Source organism: Pseudonaja textilis, chromosome 4, assembly GCF_049901715.1.
Source record: "Pseudonaja textilis isolate UNSWEBS1 chromosome 4, rPseTex1.2, whole genome shotgun sequence".
Classification (NCBI taxonomy): Eukaryota; Metazoa; Chordata; class Lepidosauria; order Squamata; family Elapidae; genus Pseudonaja; species Pseudonaja textilis.
Window position 1 is genome coordinate 37671128 of NC_141993.1, and position 16961 is coordinate 37688088.

A 16961-nucleotide genomic window follows, 5' to 3' on the forward strand; every position below is an offset into this window, starting at 1 on the left:
ATCCAATCAGTCAATGATTTTATTTCTGTCACTGCTAGAATCAAGAGTTTTCCCAGTAACCTATTACTTGTAATCTTCAAATTAGAACAAGAGTCAGAACCCTCTTCCAATCAGAATTTATAGTCATGAAATTTGTGAAATTTAACTACCACATTTATATTAGTGCAGTAGTCAAATGTGCTGAAACATTATGGCCTAGATGTTATCATCTCATGGGTCATCATTGGCAAAGCCATTTTCGAAACAGAAGTTATAAACTTGATCTCATCCCATAGTTTATTTTAAGCTACAGGTGTCCCTCATGGATTCATCAAGACTGCTGAATCTAAAAACATTAAAACTGCAAATCTAATCTTTAAATAAAAATCCAACCCCATTCAGAATAATATGAAACCTGTTTCCATGGTCTGACTATCCATTAGTGAATATCTTGTCTAAATTGAGCCTCAATTTATTACCCCTCATGTGGTTCATTATTGACTCTGTTTACCTACTTAACATATTCACAACTGCAACTGAACTAGATAAAAGACAGAGCTAAATTTTTTTAACTGAATGATATAATCCCAGATGAGCCTTCTAATTATTTTATAGAAATATAGATATTTGAGATATAGATATTATATTGATTTGATATAGATGTGGTTAATGAATATTATAAAAAATGGAACAAAACTTGTTTTTTGTGCCTAAACTTAATTAATTTAAACTGAAAGAGATTTATCAAACATATTGTCCATTTAAGTCTTTCATTAAAACAAGAATATTATGACTTGGTAGATTTCTCTTCTATATTCTTTAATAAGTACAACTATATTTAAGCTTTTTCCCATGAGCTTGTTTCCACTATCTTATCTACAAAATATCATGAAGCAAAGTGAAGAAGGTATTGTTTTCTACTTCTGAAAATACATTTTGTTTGGAGTCATCTGACAGCAATCTGCACACATTTTTGAATTTGTATGGAATCAGTAATAGAGACTATATGTTATAGGGTCAGCTATATGTTTTTAAAATATTTTGGTTTTGTCACCTGTATACTTCCACTTTTTTAAATACTTTTCTTTCCCTGAATATCTCATTGTGAAGATTCTGATTGTAATGCAATACAATCATGGATCCTGCTTAAACTGTACCACTTTTTAGGCATGTTGAAATAAACCTATATGCAACTCCTTTAAGATTTACTGCTTACCTCTAACAATATATTTCTACATTCGTTTATAATAAAATGTACAGGGTACCCAACCATAGTAATTATAGGTGACATCTAAGATAAAAGCAATCCAAAACTGTGCAGCAAAAGAAAGTAATAACCCATAGATTAGCATGTCAAGCACAATAAAATTTCCATAGTGACACATACTTTCTAACTTAGAACTGAGTCAGGAGGTCACTTTTAAAGTCAATTTAAAATATGTTTAGATTGTGGTAACTCAAACTCAAAAAACAAGCAGTAAAACAGAGAGGGTATACTACTTAGGTCCATCAGTTGATAATGCTTGAAAGTTTATTGGATTTGGGGGCAGAAATCATTGAAGCTCTTACTGAAGTTCCATTGTTGAAAATATAGCCGCTTGGAAGAAAAATAATATTTAGCCGACTACATCTTAACTGTATCTCATTTAAATGACCAATATATTTAGATTATTATAAAAGTTGTTCACATCTTGATTATATATTTAACTGAAGTAAAACATATGAGGACATATCCAGTTTATTTCTAACAAGACCACTGGATCTAAGTAAATTTATTTACAATTTAAAAGTTGTTTCATTAGTACATTAAGACTATTTTATTATCTTTTTTGTTTTCTGCAAGCTTACTAGAAATCAAGTCACCAGTATAGAAGTTCAAATAAAATTCCTACACTGTGAAAAGATGAAAGAATGGCAACAGTGGGACCCCTCAGAAATGTATACTGCATTTCCACAATTTGTTAGGCAACTGGTTATTCTCCTAAACTTTAGGCTAGGTGGAGGTTGAGCTCCATTGTGTTGTTGTTGTTTTTTTGTCTGTCCTCTAGTCTTCTTCCTCTAACATTAGTTGTTTGGCAGGGTTGTGCTATATTTCTTTTAACTTTTTTTCACTGTAAGCCACCCAGAGTTTCTGTGCATTAGGACAGTCTTGAAATTGAAATAACAAGCTGTATAACCAGAAAAAAACAGTATTAAAAAAAGGCAGGAGGTGTATACTTTTTTCAGAGGGTGAGAAATTATTTTGTCACTATCTTATGTCATCTCACAGGCATTAGGCCACTTTTTTATTGATTTGTAATGAAAATCTGGAATCTTCATTTCAAGGGGATAGATAATACTTGGTTCATCAGTAAAATTCCTTTTAAAGTGAATCTTATTCTTTTATCAGCCTTTATATCTAGCTTAAATATTTTAACATAATGAATCTCCAGAATCAACATAATGTTTACATATGAAATGAACAACTATCATCCGGATACAAATAAATTATAATTCCTAACATCACATTAATCAGGCTGGCCGCATTTAGAGTCAAAGGCTTCTACCTTGTATCCGAAATGTGTGGTTTGTCTATTTTGTTGCTATCAATTCTGTCTATGTTTTTTGAATTCCCACTAGTGCTCTTCAATGTAACACCTGAAGAATTCAATGGTTCCATATGCTTATTACCGCAAACATAGCCTGACTTAGCTAGATACCTAATATCCAGTGTTCTTATATTTTTAATTCTACTTTTAGTGAATTTTGTCTAGTAAGGTTGTCCCATAATGTGCCATAATAGTGGCTACATTCTGAATTTGCCACATCTTCTTTGGATTTATTTTATAATTAAATGTTCCATTACAGTATATCATTTGGACAGAGAAAAAGAAGGAACAAAGCCATTTAGTGTAGCAGTTAAACATACCAGGCTAGAAACCAGGAGACTGTAGGTTCTAGTCCTACCTTAGGCACAAAGGTGACTAATCTTCCTCTCTAGAAAGATTTAGGAAGCAGGCAATAGCAAACTACTTCTGAAAATTTTGTCAAAAAAACTTCAGGGATAGTTGTTAAAAGTCAATTGTGACCCCCAGGCAGATAGATAAAAAATGTTCAGTATCTATAACAAAGATGTTCAGGAACAACAAATGAAATATTTCCCATTGTCTTAAGTTCTATCACATTAGGTTTAATTAGTTACACAGAGCTGTTTTACGTAAGTCAACCTCTGATTATGTTTTATTTATTTATGCTGCTTGATTTGCAGAGCTGTTAATTCAGTGTCTTTTGATAATTTTGGTAATTTTGCCAGACTGAATGCAGTTTTGCCAGACTGAATGCAGCCCTTTTCACCTGCAGAACAAAAATAAGGTTTCAGTGGCTAATAGTTTCCCTAATACAATTGAGATAAATCCTTCTTCTCCTTAACAGTAATTTATGTTCTGGAAGCTTTTATTCTCTGCACGTGGCAAAGCAATTTGCAGATAGGTACAGCTATGGTATGTTGGGCAAGCACTGTAGCAAAAGGGCACAGATGATCAAGCAAAATCTACACGTTTAAAAATGAAAGAAAAAAAATAATCAAACACATAATAAAGATTACCTATGCATAACTGTGTATGTGTTAAGAATGAACATGCAGAAATGTTTTTCTAAAATACCTCTCTCTGAAGATGCAGCTATAGGTTTTGGGGAAACATTATTTAATGCATTTAAAGCCTTTATATTGAGTTTTCCTACCCAAAATATTCAGTACGATGGGGGGGGGGGGTATAAAGTGAGGTAAGGAGAATGCTGTAGGATTTTAGCTTGAGAAAACAGATCCCTTTGAAAGACCTCACTGTTCAACAGTCCTTTGTCTCCAGTCTTTAATTTAAGCAGCTGCATTTCATAATCCCTCTATTTCAAAAGTTCTGCTTTCAGCCTTAATGCTGTTTTAACCTTTTCTGCAGATCATTATAGATACTGTGAGATTAAAACTCCTGTCTGCTTCACTCTCTTGTGGCACTCCTATTCTCTACAGATTATATTAATCTGCATATATTGCCAGAACGACAGCTCCTGATCTAAATGGACAGTTTAACCCGAATCTCCTCCCAATACTCCTGAGTTGCTATATCAGTGACCTGATTTCTCTTGTCATGAGTCTTACTGCAGTCTTGCTGCAGTGACAATACGACAAACAGCTGCCAATTGCTAATAGAGTTGGCAGAGTTGTTACATACTAATCAGCTTTGTACAGTCAGATTCTTGATGAAGAATGCTTGCATTGTTTTATAAAAATGGGATCTAGGTAAGTAGTTAGGGAACTAAACCCTACATGCTCCTACAGAAGGATAGCCTATCTAATCCAATAGTAGAAATAGTAGCAACTCTGATATGTTTTCCCATCATTAAAAACTTCAATTAATTTAGCACTTATAATTTTAGCCATAAATATCATTCAAATATTTCTCAGAATCAGGCTTACCCAGACAGAATATATTCATTAATTAGCCTTTTTGTGTTTGTTCTCACTTCTTCCTTCCAAGCCTATTAAATATTTTCATTGTTGTTCTTGTGGAGAAACATTTATCTTCAGTCTTCTTGGCATTCACCACCAAGAAAAGCAATTATCTCCTTCCTTTTCTCTTTTTCCCCTATTTCCATTCTTCTGCATTTGTCATTGTTTCTCAAATTACCTGCAATCATGGATGTCTAGAGATCTGTTCAGCAGTTCATTCCAGATGTTCTGACACTTCATGGCTGGGTGTTGGTTCCCTAACTTCACCCCTTGGAGCTATCACTAACTAAATATTCAGAAAATCTAGGGATCACCTAATTAAACAAATATTTGCTACCTGTATTTCCACATTCTTGTTATTGCTAAGGGATTACTTCTTCCACAGTGGAGAGATAAATTTATGATTCAGTAACTTGTTGTTACCTGAGACTTACAAAGTTGATTATTTACAGGTAGTCCTTGATTAATTACTGTAATTGGGAATGACAACTCTGTAGCAAAACATCACATGACTACATCAACTTATGATGGAAACCCAGGCTGTGATTGCTAAGCAAATTACTGGTAGATGTTGAGTGAGACGTTATGTGACCATCCCTTCTGACCTCCTGTCAGCTTTCCCATTGATTTTGCTTGTTGAAAGCAGAATAGAACAGAACAGAATAGAATAGAATAGAACAGAACAGAACAGAACAGAACACAACACAACACAATAGATGGAAGGGGCCTTGGAGGCCTTCTAGTCCAACCCCCTGCTTAGGCAGGAAACCCTATATCATTTCAGAAAAATGGTTATCCAATCTCTTCTTAAAAACATCCATTGTTACAGCATTCACAACCTCTGGAGGCAAGTTGTCCCACTGATTAACTGTTCTAACTGTCAGGAAATTTTTTCTTAGTTCTAAGTTGTTTCTCTCCATTACTTTGTTTCCATCCATTGCTTTTTGTCCTGCCCTCAGGTGCTTTGGAGAATAGGTTGACTCACTCTTCTTTGTGGCTGTGAATATCACAGATGACAACTGTTAGGAATATAAGTCACCTAACAGCTATTTGGGTTGGAAATATATAAATCAGGATAGACATTTTAATACTGTCTCTTTAAGAGAATCCTAAAACTGTAATTGGGTGTGGTTTCTCAAATGGCCATAAGATGGACCCAGAAACCTGGGTTGTTTAGTCTTAGTCTTAGTCTCAGAAGAGAGTGTGTCTCAGTGAGTCTCTTTTTCCTTCTGTTGGAGAGTTTTGCTGTTCTTTCTAATTGACTAATATTCTTGGATTTGATGTAACTCTGATGCTGAACTGTTTTTGATACTGGATTTTGTTATTGGATTATCCCTGGACTAAAAACTGACTAATTTAACCAGTGAATGACTTGGACTGTGTTTGAACTTTGCTTAAATGTTTCTGGAAGTAAAAACCTACATTTACTGTACAGTGTATCTGTGTGCTGTGTGTGTATTATTAGAACACTTCTCTCACTACGTCTCCCTGTATGCGCTCATTCTCCTAATGGGGAATTACCTCAACAACAACCATGCATCTGTAGATGCTATGACTGTCATAAATATATGCCTATTGCCAAACACCCAAATCATGATCATGTTACTGCCAGGATGCTGTAACAGTCACAACTTTGATAACCAATTCTAAATATCTTTGTTCAGTGCCATCATAATTTTGAATAAGAGGTCATTAAATGAGGACTATCTGTAATGACAATAATTACAGTAAAATATGCTTATCTTTTATTGAAACTGTCTTGTAAAACTATGCAGCTGATGTAGATATAATTTTGTTGTTGCTTTGCTTTCTTTATTTTTTCAATGTTTTGTATTTTTCCTTCTGTTTAATTAAAAGGAATTATAAAAATTAAATACTTCATGTTTTTCATTGAGTAAGATAATGGCTATTCTTGCCTCATATATTTATTCTCCATTTCTTTCATTTAAAAAAACCCTAGTAGACAATTTCAAAATTACATTTTACTAAAAATTGTTATCTGAACTAAGCATTTATTTACAGCTTGAATTATATCACATACTCCATGCAATATAATAGGAATTCTTAGCAAAATCTTGCTGGTCACTTATCTTCTTTGAAAATAATCACGTCATGCTATTTCATTTCAGTGGGAAGGTTGCTTCTTCTTGATGATATCAGTAGATTCAGATGCAGATGAGTGGCAGACAATTGAAATGGGAGGTTAGGTTCCATATCCAATTACTTCTTTATTCTTTTTACTAGCTTTGACCCCCACACTCACTATAATAGGTAATTTGGAATGGCAGCAGTTGTATGGCAGGAGTATCAGATAATTTTGGATATACTCACTCAGAAATTCTGACACAATTTTTCAACAAAGACCAGAATCAATGCTCCAGATTAAATACACAAACATTTTGCACTCACAAATTGGAAGGTTGAATGATTCAGCTTGCAGGACAGCCACAAATTAAGTTCTTATAAATTCTTTGGTTGCCACTGGTTCTAAAGAGTATTTTGAAATGTTCTGTTACACATATTTAGACTGTTGATATTAATCTTATTTCCAGGGAAGAAAAGCCAATGGCACAGCAGGATGAAGAACCAGCAAATAGACTGGCTCTATGTAATTTCTCTCCAAACAAGGAAAAGACTTGATATTGCCCAAGTTCTCAATTCAATTACTCTTCACAAGGAGAACACAAGACAGAAATCTCTAATGCAGGGCTGTCAAACTCATGGGCTGTGGGCTGGATGCATCACGCACTGGCCATACCCATGCCTGGTTTAGCGAATTGAAAAAAAAGTCATGATATTAGACATGATGCCACTGTGACAACAAGAGTTTGACACCCCTACTCTAATGGATTTAAAGCTCTGGCTTAAGAGGGAATGCTCAACCCATGACTGGCACCTTTAAGGGCCCTGGAGTCACATATTTCCTTTTCTAACCACTTTCAGAAATTACTTATTATCAGTTAATAATTAATTGCTATTAATTATTTTAGCCATTAGGAATATTTGGATCAATAAGTCTGAAGACAACAAATGAGTTTCCTTCAATCCTGAGTGAAGTACTTTTTAAAAATACAAGTTTAAGGGCTTAATTATCTTTCTGGAATAAAGAGCAAAAGAGTGATTAAAACTTTAATTTTATAAAGTTACAAACAAACTAAAAGCTCCAGGTAGATTTAAAATAATATTTTGGAACTGATTATAAGAATTAATCCTGTGGAAAAATACTTTTGTTTTGAATTCTTTTTTAAAAAATGATAGGATGGTCCTATGAAGGTTGGATGCTAGAAGTAAATAGAAGGAACTAAAGATTACAATTAAAGGAGTAAAACACTTAAAATTGACTAATTGATTAATACAGAATGGAGCAAAATATTTTAACAATCAAAATATTGAACAATTTTTGAACATTGGAAACAGATTAATTAATTTTAAGACTGTTTGCTATTTAAAAGATGTTACGGAAGAGGAACAAATTTTACCAGACAACTGAAACTGATCTGAAAGTTTAAATTGATAAATTACAATGATGATATGGGAAAAGATCACACACACACACACACACACACACACACACACACACACATCAGTTGATGCCTCAATAATTCAAAGGGTATATAAGGAACAAACCAAGAAACCTCCAAAATAATTTTCCAATATTAAATTTACAAAAAGGATTTGTTAAAGCTTTGAAGAATTGTTAAAGCTTTGAGGAGGGGACAAGGGGAAAAATTGAAAAGAAATCAAGTTCTGGAATATTATTTATAGGGACTAAAGATCAAGATCATTACAAGTAAAAAGAAGGCATGTAAAGTTAGTTCATTTGATGAAGATATGTTGCTATATTCTTAGCAAAAGTCTATTACTTTTACTTTTGCTGACAGGACTGAAATGGTGGGATTTTTAAGGATTTGTTTGTAGATAAGAAAATGGATTATGGTAAGAAGAGATCATAATTTAGTAATAATTTAGTAATATTGTAATGTATGTACATGGTGAAGGGGGAAAGTCATTTATATATTTTATTTCATTTTTTATGCTATTCATATTTTTGTTTCTTTTTTCTGTATTCTTGTTGGTTTTGCACTTTCTGTTTTTTATTTTTTAGCTTGTAATATTTGTTTATCACTGAAGTTGTAATTTTTAATAATATTTCTATTTTTAAAAAAAGAATGTTCACATGAATCCAATACAACTTACTTCCACCAAAAAAGATAAAAACATTAGCAGCAATAAAAGACTCAAATTCTTGCTGCATTTTGCATCACAATTCAGTCTTCAAATGAAATGCTGGAATCTTGTCATTAAGAATTGTGATACTTTGGCTCAGAAATGAAGTGCCATATATCAAGCGAACAGCTTTTATTGAAAGTATGGAAAGTTAAGTACCTTTGCTTACTTAATCATTGTCATCCATCAATTAATCAATGTCATCAAACAACCTTTCCCTTTGATAGTCACTGTATTTCATTTGGAAAACTAGTTTTGCATTTATTGCCTCTTCTTTCACATAGTGCATAGAAAATATAGTTCCCAGATTTCACAATTTGCTCCAGGGCTGAACTGAGAGCAGGAAGAATTAAAATACAACTGCCAGCTGTTTTAGTAAATAGAACATTATATGAACTTGCATTAAGTTCAACTTTCTTGTGTCTAGAAGAACCTTTCTTTTATCTGTACATAACTAATCCTTATCCCCAACTAATCCACATCATAGGTCATTAAATTGTTCTTAACTAAGCCAATATACTCTCTGTACTTTGCATTTTCAGTGATTAACACACTTCACAGCAATTGTTTCTCTATATTGTTTTCCAGGGATTTTGTATGATGTTGCACAGTACCATTCAACAAGATAATGTTATCTGTGCTTTGTGCTGATTTTTCTTGGAACACAATATTTTTCAACAACCTGGCAGCTGGGTTGACAAGTTTTTCACCTATGCCTTGACTTTTGCTAAGAGGAGTGCAGTTCTGATTGATGCTTTGTTTCATCCCCATTCTTAGCAACAAATGTAATTCTTTCTGATTGGAAAGGATTGATTTGCAATATTTATGGGGGGGAAATTTCTGATGGTTTACTGGAGAAATCATTATATTAGGTCTGCAATGTTGTAAAAGGTTTGAAGACTTCATGGCATCCTTTCACAAAATTTCATAACATAAAAGAGAAATTCATCCCGAGTGCAATGAAAGTCTATTTTTAGAACCTCACTGTTATTTTTCCTTTCCTTTTGGGGTTACCCATTGCAAAACTACAGTTCTACATAGCAAGCACCACATGGATTCTCAGTCAGAACCAAAGTTAGCACTGTTTACTATGGTACTTTGCAACATTTTAATATTCACTTTGTTTCTTCTTCTACAGGTAGTACTTGACCTACAACATTTCATTTAGTGACTGTTCGAAGTTACAATGGCACTAAAAAGTGACTTATGAGCGTTTTTCACATTTACAACCATTGCAACATCCCCAGGGTCACGCGATCAAAATTCAGATGCTTGGCAACTAACTCATTATTTATGACAGTGGCAGTGTCCTGGGGTCATGTGATCAGCAAAGCAAAGTCAATGTGGAAGTCAGATTCATTTAACAACTGTCCTAGTAATTTAACACTGAAGTGATTTACTTAATAACTCTGGCAAGAAAGGTCATAAAATAGGTCTAAACTCACCTAAAAACAGCCTCACTAAGAAACAGAAATTTTAGGTTCAATTGTGTTCATAAGTCAAGGACTACCTGCATAATTCAGTGAATCAGTTTTCATCCACTGAGCTATTTTTACAAGCCAGTACGAAGAACACCCAATTTTTACCTGGCCGTCTGATCATTAGTGCATACAGGGAAATGGGGCTACAGTGGTAAGCAAGATTGGTTGGTAAACTTCCATAGACCACTATTTGCTCTCTCTTATTTTTTGCAATTTAGGCTCCTTAATTTTTAGTCTCCTGCCATTTTGTCAAAACTGTCATTTTCTTCAAATAATGTAATAATAATAATATTATCTGCCACCTCTCTTAGCAACATAATTTTTTTGTGGAAAAAAAATTATGGAAGGCCAAGAGCAAATTTATGTAACTAAGAAGAACTAATGCTTTAAGTGTGTAGGTTGTTCCATGTTTGTGTCAGACTTACATATCATCCTGTCATACTCACAATGGGTGCCTACCTTTCTTACTCTCAATCATTTTGAAGAATGGGATATTTCATATGCTGTTTCATTTCAGCTATTGAAGTTGCTTTCATGTGTCTGCAGTCCCGAGGGAATCCTTATGTCTAATAATGGGAGACGTGTCTTTCACATCCGCCATCATCTTCCTGCTGCATCCATGTTATTTTTCACAGTTTCCTGAATGTTCTATCAACCTTTCACACAAGCATGTGTGAAAACCACTTTCTTTTCTTTTCACTAACAGCTGGATGAGAATTATGTCAAGGTGTGCAAAGGTGCATACATGTATTAAGTATATCCTAAATACAGGGGTGGGATTCAACCGGTGTAACAACTGGTTCGGTGAGTGCACACTTCGCTAGCATTTCACCCTTCCCTACTCAGAATGTTCAACCAAAATATTTGGGAGGAAATATTTGTCACTTAATAACAAAACATAAGCTTTGCATCCTATAATGGTTTTGGTCTGAAACCTTGAATTGCTGGTGTAGAGTTTATACAAAACATCAACCATTTCAGGCAAAGAATGCACTTGTTCTTTGAGTGATATGTTTCAATAGTTAAATGGATGAGTTCTTGTATACCTGATAAATTTCTAAAAATGTCTGTATAGAAGTCATATTAATCATGTTTCAACTATATATCACAGACCTTGTTCTCCTCTCCAACCCAACATAAAAAGTTTTAAATTGATCCTATAAAAAGCTGGCGAAATCCCAACACCCTTTCCAAGGAAATAAACATTAAGGAAACTCAATATGCTTGTCTCTCTTGTCTGTCCTAACTCCAGTGTTCATTTAAAAAATATTTATTTTTAAAAAGGACTTTCAAAAGCACTTATTAGGCAGAAGATAAGATAGAAGATGATTCTGTAGGTAGAAGTACTGTAGTTATATTTTTGTTCACTTTGGTTTTCCTTTGTCCCTAAATGCACTAGAAATGTTTTAGTTTAGAAGATGAATGGTACTGCAGTTACCCAGATGTTAATGATTTTCCTATGATGCCAATTCATATTAAACACATACCCCTTTCTCCTTCCCAGTTTTGCTTGAACCCTAGGGATGACTCTTAAAAATTAATTGAACAAGAAAAGGAAGTTGAAAAAATTTATTCCCATCTTAAACAGCAGGCTTGCTACTAGCATGCAGTGAGTGCTATGCTCAGTCTGCCTGTATGCCTAGAGGGGTTTGGATTTTGTTTTTCAATTAAGTAAGAAAAGAAAGAAGCTGAAATGTTGAATCTTAAAATGTATTTCTTCCACAGTGTCATATCAGGCAGGGAAGTTACAAGGAGGTACAGTAAGGTCTGGAACTCAACCTTTGCAATTCTATTTTCCTCTAATGTTGTTGCTTAACTTGCCGGCCATCAGTCATTAAATATAACTCAAAACATTAGCAATCCATTTGGTTCAGGCCAAGAATCTTTACATATTTAACACAAGGTCACTGTTAAGTTTGTGAATGTTCAAGCAGAGGTTAGTCTGACTACAATTAAAAGGTATCATTAAGTGGTGTACACCAGGGTGCAATTGCTGATAAAAAGCTGAAGGGAGCATGAATATTGAGTGTGCGTATTTGTATCTATCATGAAACTCCCTCTACCGCTGTCTTCACAATATTATTAAAAGTATATATCACAATATAGTTTTTAAAGTACCTAGGTGTATGGCCTATATTCAGAAGTTATTTTACACTTAATAGAAGTTACAAACTTTATTTCTGTAAGTTAAAGAATCTTTTTTTAATAGAATAATTAAAGAAGCAGTGATATGACCTGGAAGGTTCCACAAGACAATTAATATAGTTACTTGTAGAGAAGAGATCCAATAGTAATAGAATTCTTGTGCTTCTTATTGTAGAATAGTGGTAGCCTGTTTTAAAACATATCGCCATTCCACTGCTGACTCTTTACCACTTTCTTAATTCGAACATGTATTTCCCCAGGAGTACAGTATTCTGTGAACCTAGAGAAAGAAAGTAACAATTGCAGAGCCAAGACACCATTTTCCTCTTAGTAAAAGGTATTTTAAATTCTGATATTATATATTTCTATAGCTGTAAGAATATGTTCCCATAAATTGGCCTGTCTTCAAATAATGAGTAAGTATCATATTAGGAATTTGATTGTTTAATTATTTGATATCTTGATTATTGTTAATTATGTGGGTGTTCATGGACATGTGCTCATGTGTTGGTATGTATAGTAAAATAGCGATCCTTGTTGTTTCAAGTGCACCAATGTCATAATGAGCTTTCGGAGACAAAATTAGAAAAGCCAGGAGTCCAAAAACATCAAAGAATTTTACAACTGTTCAGAATTACGATCTTCCTTCTCCCACGCTACTTACAACTCAGATTCAAATTTCCAATGTCCATCCCCTCCACAATCACCTGATCACATTTTGGTTGCTTGGCAACCAGCTCACATGGATGGCCATTTGCAACAGCCTGCTAAAGGATTTTTTTTTTTTTGCTAGAAACTGGCATTTACTTCCTTAAGCTTTACTGCTTAACTATTATAGCTTTTGCTTAATGACCATGGCATTCACATTGCTTAATGATCACTGCAAACAAATTATAAAATTGGGTGCGGTCATGTGATTGCCTGCTTAACAACTGACATGACTTATGAGCATAATTAAGGGCTCAATTACAGTCATAAGTCAAGGGCCTCCTGTTGGAAGCTTCTTATTACATGGCTGCCTTTTTTCATAACTGATTATTTTCCGATTTGCAATCTGTAAACACAAGACATGGAACTTAAACTCAGTATTTAAAATATATTAATCACATCTTTGGATTATTTTCCTTTAAGGCTGTAGTCAAAATGAAGGATACTCCCAGTTGGATTCAACTGTGGCAAAAATGTTGACTCAAAGACCTTAATATGTTTTATCATTTCTGGGATCCAATGAAATTGTTTTTATCATCTGCTGAGATCTAATTGAACGTGACAGGCATTTTATAGCACATTTATACAGTCTGATCTAGAGCAGAAACTTCGTAAAGGATACATAACTGCAGATGGCAGGTATCACATTCCTGCTGTGCTGATACCAAGGCAGTGAAATTTCATAAATAAGATAATCACATGCATCATTAAAAAAAACCTTTGGGGGAAATGAATTCCCAAACTTCTTATAAAATTACAGTATATAGATATCTAGGTGTTCAATAAAATGCTAATATTATCCACTAATAACTTCCTAATTATTAGATTGCTTAAGTTATAAGAAATATATGATACTTTACTGGATTGATTTGTTTTAAGTTTATCAGAGCAAGCTATGATATGAGTAAAAAGCTGGTTTCTTAAACACATCTAATAGTCCATAATCCCAAACATCTGATACAAGTAAACCCAAATATGTTTTCATTTTGCGGTGCAGCAGGGTGCCATAGAACAGAATAATTTAGGGCAGAAGATTGGAAAGAATATGTTTAAAAATACTGTTTTACATACTGTATTTTTCTTTGCCTAGGCCAGAGAGGTAGATGTTATTCAGCACCACAGCAGTTTGTGTAAGACTCAATTGCACTTCAGCTATTCCACAACTAGGAAAAAATGACATGATACAAGGATAAAAGATCTTGAGAAGTAAGATGAGGGGGATTGTTTGTTTCTGAAAAACTTTCATGTTGCCTGAGTTTGAAGAGGCTTACTTATGAAATGACAGCAATTTCTAGCTGCAAATGACAATGGCAGAAGAGGAACCTGTGCTTTCTTTGGTATCATAATTAAATTATGTAGGAATTAGAGATCCTTTGCCATCTAAATCCAGGCTCCAGCTTGGCAATAACATAGCCTGGCATTTTAACTTGTAAATTTAGAGCCATGCTGATCTTAATAATAACTACTTGATTTGCACATGTAAGCTTGCCCAGGGAAAAATGAGATTTGAATGGTATAAGACAGATAATCTATCCACATGCCTTAATGCTAATTGCTTTTCTGTGTAGTATGTTTATAATGTCATTGCTGAACAAATATAATCTGAATATCATCTGCTATAATCAGATGTATGTAACCAGTACGATCAGGTTGAAGATCATATTACTTAAATTATTAATATGTGATCTTGTAAATACTGCCTCTTATATTTTCCAGTTCCTGCTTGTAATTGCTAAAGATTTACCTCGGAGTAAAATCTAGAGCTGGTGCATGGGTCGTGAAAATAATTAGACTCTCCTATATTAAATTTGATTACTTTATCAGATACTCTGTTAAAAACAATATATCGTATATAACTATTTAACAGGCTTTTTTTTTTTTTTACAGCATAGATCTGCCTTGTGTCCACCATAGAGACTCATTGATTCTACATATATCTTTGCAGACATCCAGACCAATCAGCTTCTGGTACAGATCTGAGAATAAAGGTTAGGTTCAATTCTTATAGAAAATCTCTCATAAGGGAAGTTTCAGGTGCCAGCTGAGTCTAAAATGATCCTGAGTGGCTCACAATATAAAACAAATTTTAAAAATACATTTTAAGAACAGAGTTGATTGTGGAGAGAAAAATCAATAATAGAAATTCTGGTTGTTAGATGAAAGTACCTCAGTGGCTAAAATAAATTAGACTATGTAATGGCTTTTGAAGGTGGACTGTAGTTTGATGGGAAACCACAAATGACTGATCTGTTTCCACCAATATGGTGAGGAGCAACTGAAAATGATGACAGGAGGAAGAAAGTTATTAGTGCATTGTATGGTGGAGTGTGGACTCCCAATTGACCTGAAGATCATCTTGGATGCTGACCTAAAATGGACAAAGCCCAGTAGGCATTTGCCATGCCAGGTACTGTGTTTAAAGTGGCCAGAGCAATGGTGTACCAATCTGCCATGCCCTTGCCATAGGAGTGACTGGAGGCAGCCAGAAGATGATGGAGTTGGTGGTGCTCTGAGTTTATGTGTCATGTTATAGAACTAATACGGCCTACACAGTGGGGCTTGAGTCCAAGAAGGCAAGCCTACTGCTAGGAAGATTGGTGGCCAAACAAGGCCTTGTACTGTAGGGAACTCAATAATACATGGACCTTTGTTGCCTGGACCTTTGGAAAGTTAATCTAATGTCCCCTAGGGTACAGGGGTTCTAGACTGAGGAAATGGGGTGCAATATAGAGATGGTATTGTTGAGAATGTCTGTCGGTAAATATTTGGTGTAGCTAGAGGCTGTCCTGTCTGCTTTATACCATCTACAGCACTGACACAGGACGCTAGGTCCAGACAACAAGAATCTAGCCTCCAGCCAGTATGGTATTTCTCTCTGCCACATACATACAAGAACAACAAATGTGCTCCAAATTTCCTCAATTAAGTGTTCATCTTGTGGAACTGAAAGAAGCTGCATTCTCTCTGTCACTATTCTTCCCTTTGAAACAGCATCTTCTCAAAAACATTCTTCATGGGTTCCAGAAAGTCTTTAAAACCTGGGTGAACTAGGATTTCTGTACAGCTTGCTTTTTGTTATTGTGGTTAAGATACTTTAACAAGTCTTTTTTTTTAATGTTGGGGAATGTTGTTTTAGTCCATGTTGTCTTAGTTGTGTTTTTTTAATTCAATGTTTTGGATATGATATTAATCTCACAGTCTACTTTTGAGTCAGGCAGCCTTAACAAATCAATTAAATAAAGTATAAAATCAACCATCTGCAGGAAAGTTTGACAATTCAGTTTCATTCTTTACATTACTTTATTAAAGAAAACCACTAAAGTAATTATAAAAAGAGATAGTCAATAAACATATGTACATGAAATTAACAGATTAAATATCTGACCATATTTAAGCATATTGTATAATCCTGAGCATTTTTATTCTTATTTTATTAATAAAAATTATGAAAACACTGCCACATCATAAAAATTGTTGGCATCTATGTATCCTATAACACATTTTATGTGTTTTTTCCCCATAAGAACATGCCATTTTATTTAACCATGTGTCAAATCATGCAAGGGCAGGAATGGGGGAGTCTTGATTTCCAATATTGAACTATTTTCAGTCTGTCTGTAATGTGAATAGCAATTCCTTATTAGCCAAATGTGATTGGACACACAAGGAATTTGTCTCTGGTGCATACATTCAGTGTACATACAAACAATGAAGTGTTGAGTAATAGATTATAAATCATAGCATACAAACAATAAGTGACAAATTATAAAATATCAATACAATATAGTAGGAAAGATAAGAAGATAAGAAGGATAATAGCAATACAGCCCTACTATATGGTTAGATATCCTTAAGCATAAGAGAGTGCTATGGGAATTAGATGTTTAGCAGAGTGATGGCATGAGGCAAAAACTATCTTTGTGTTGTTTTGGCATGCA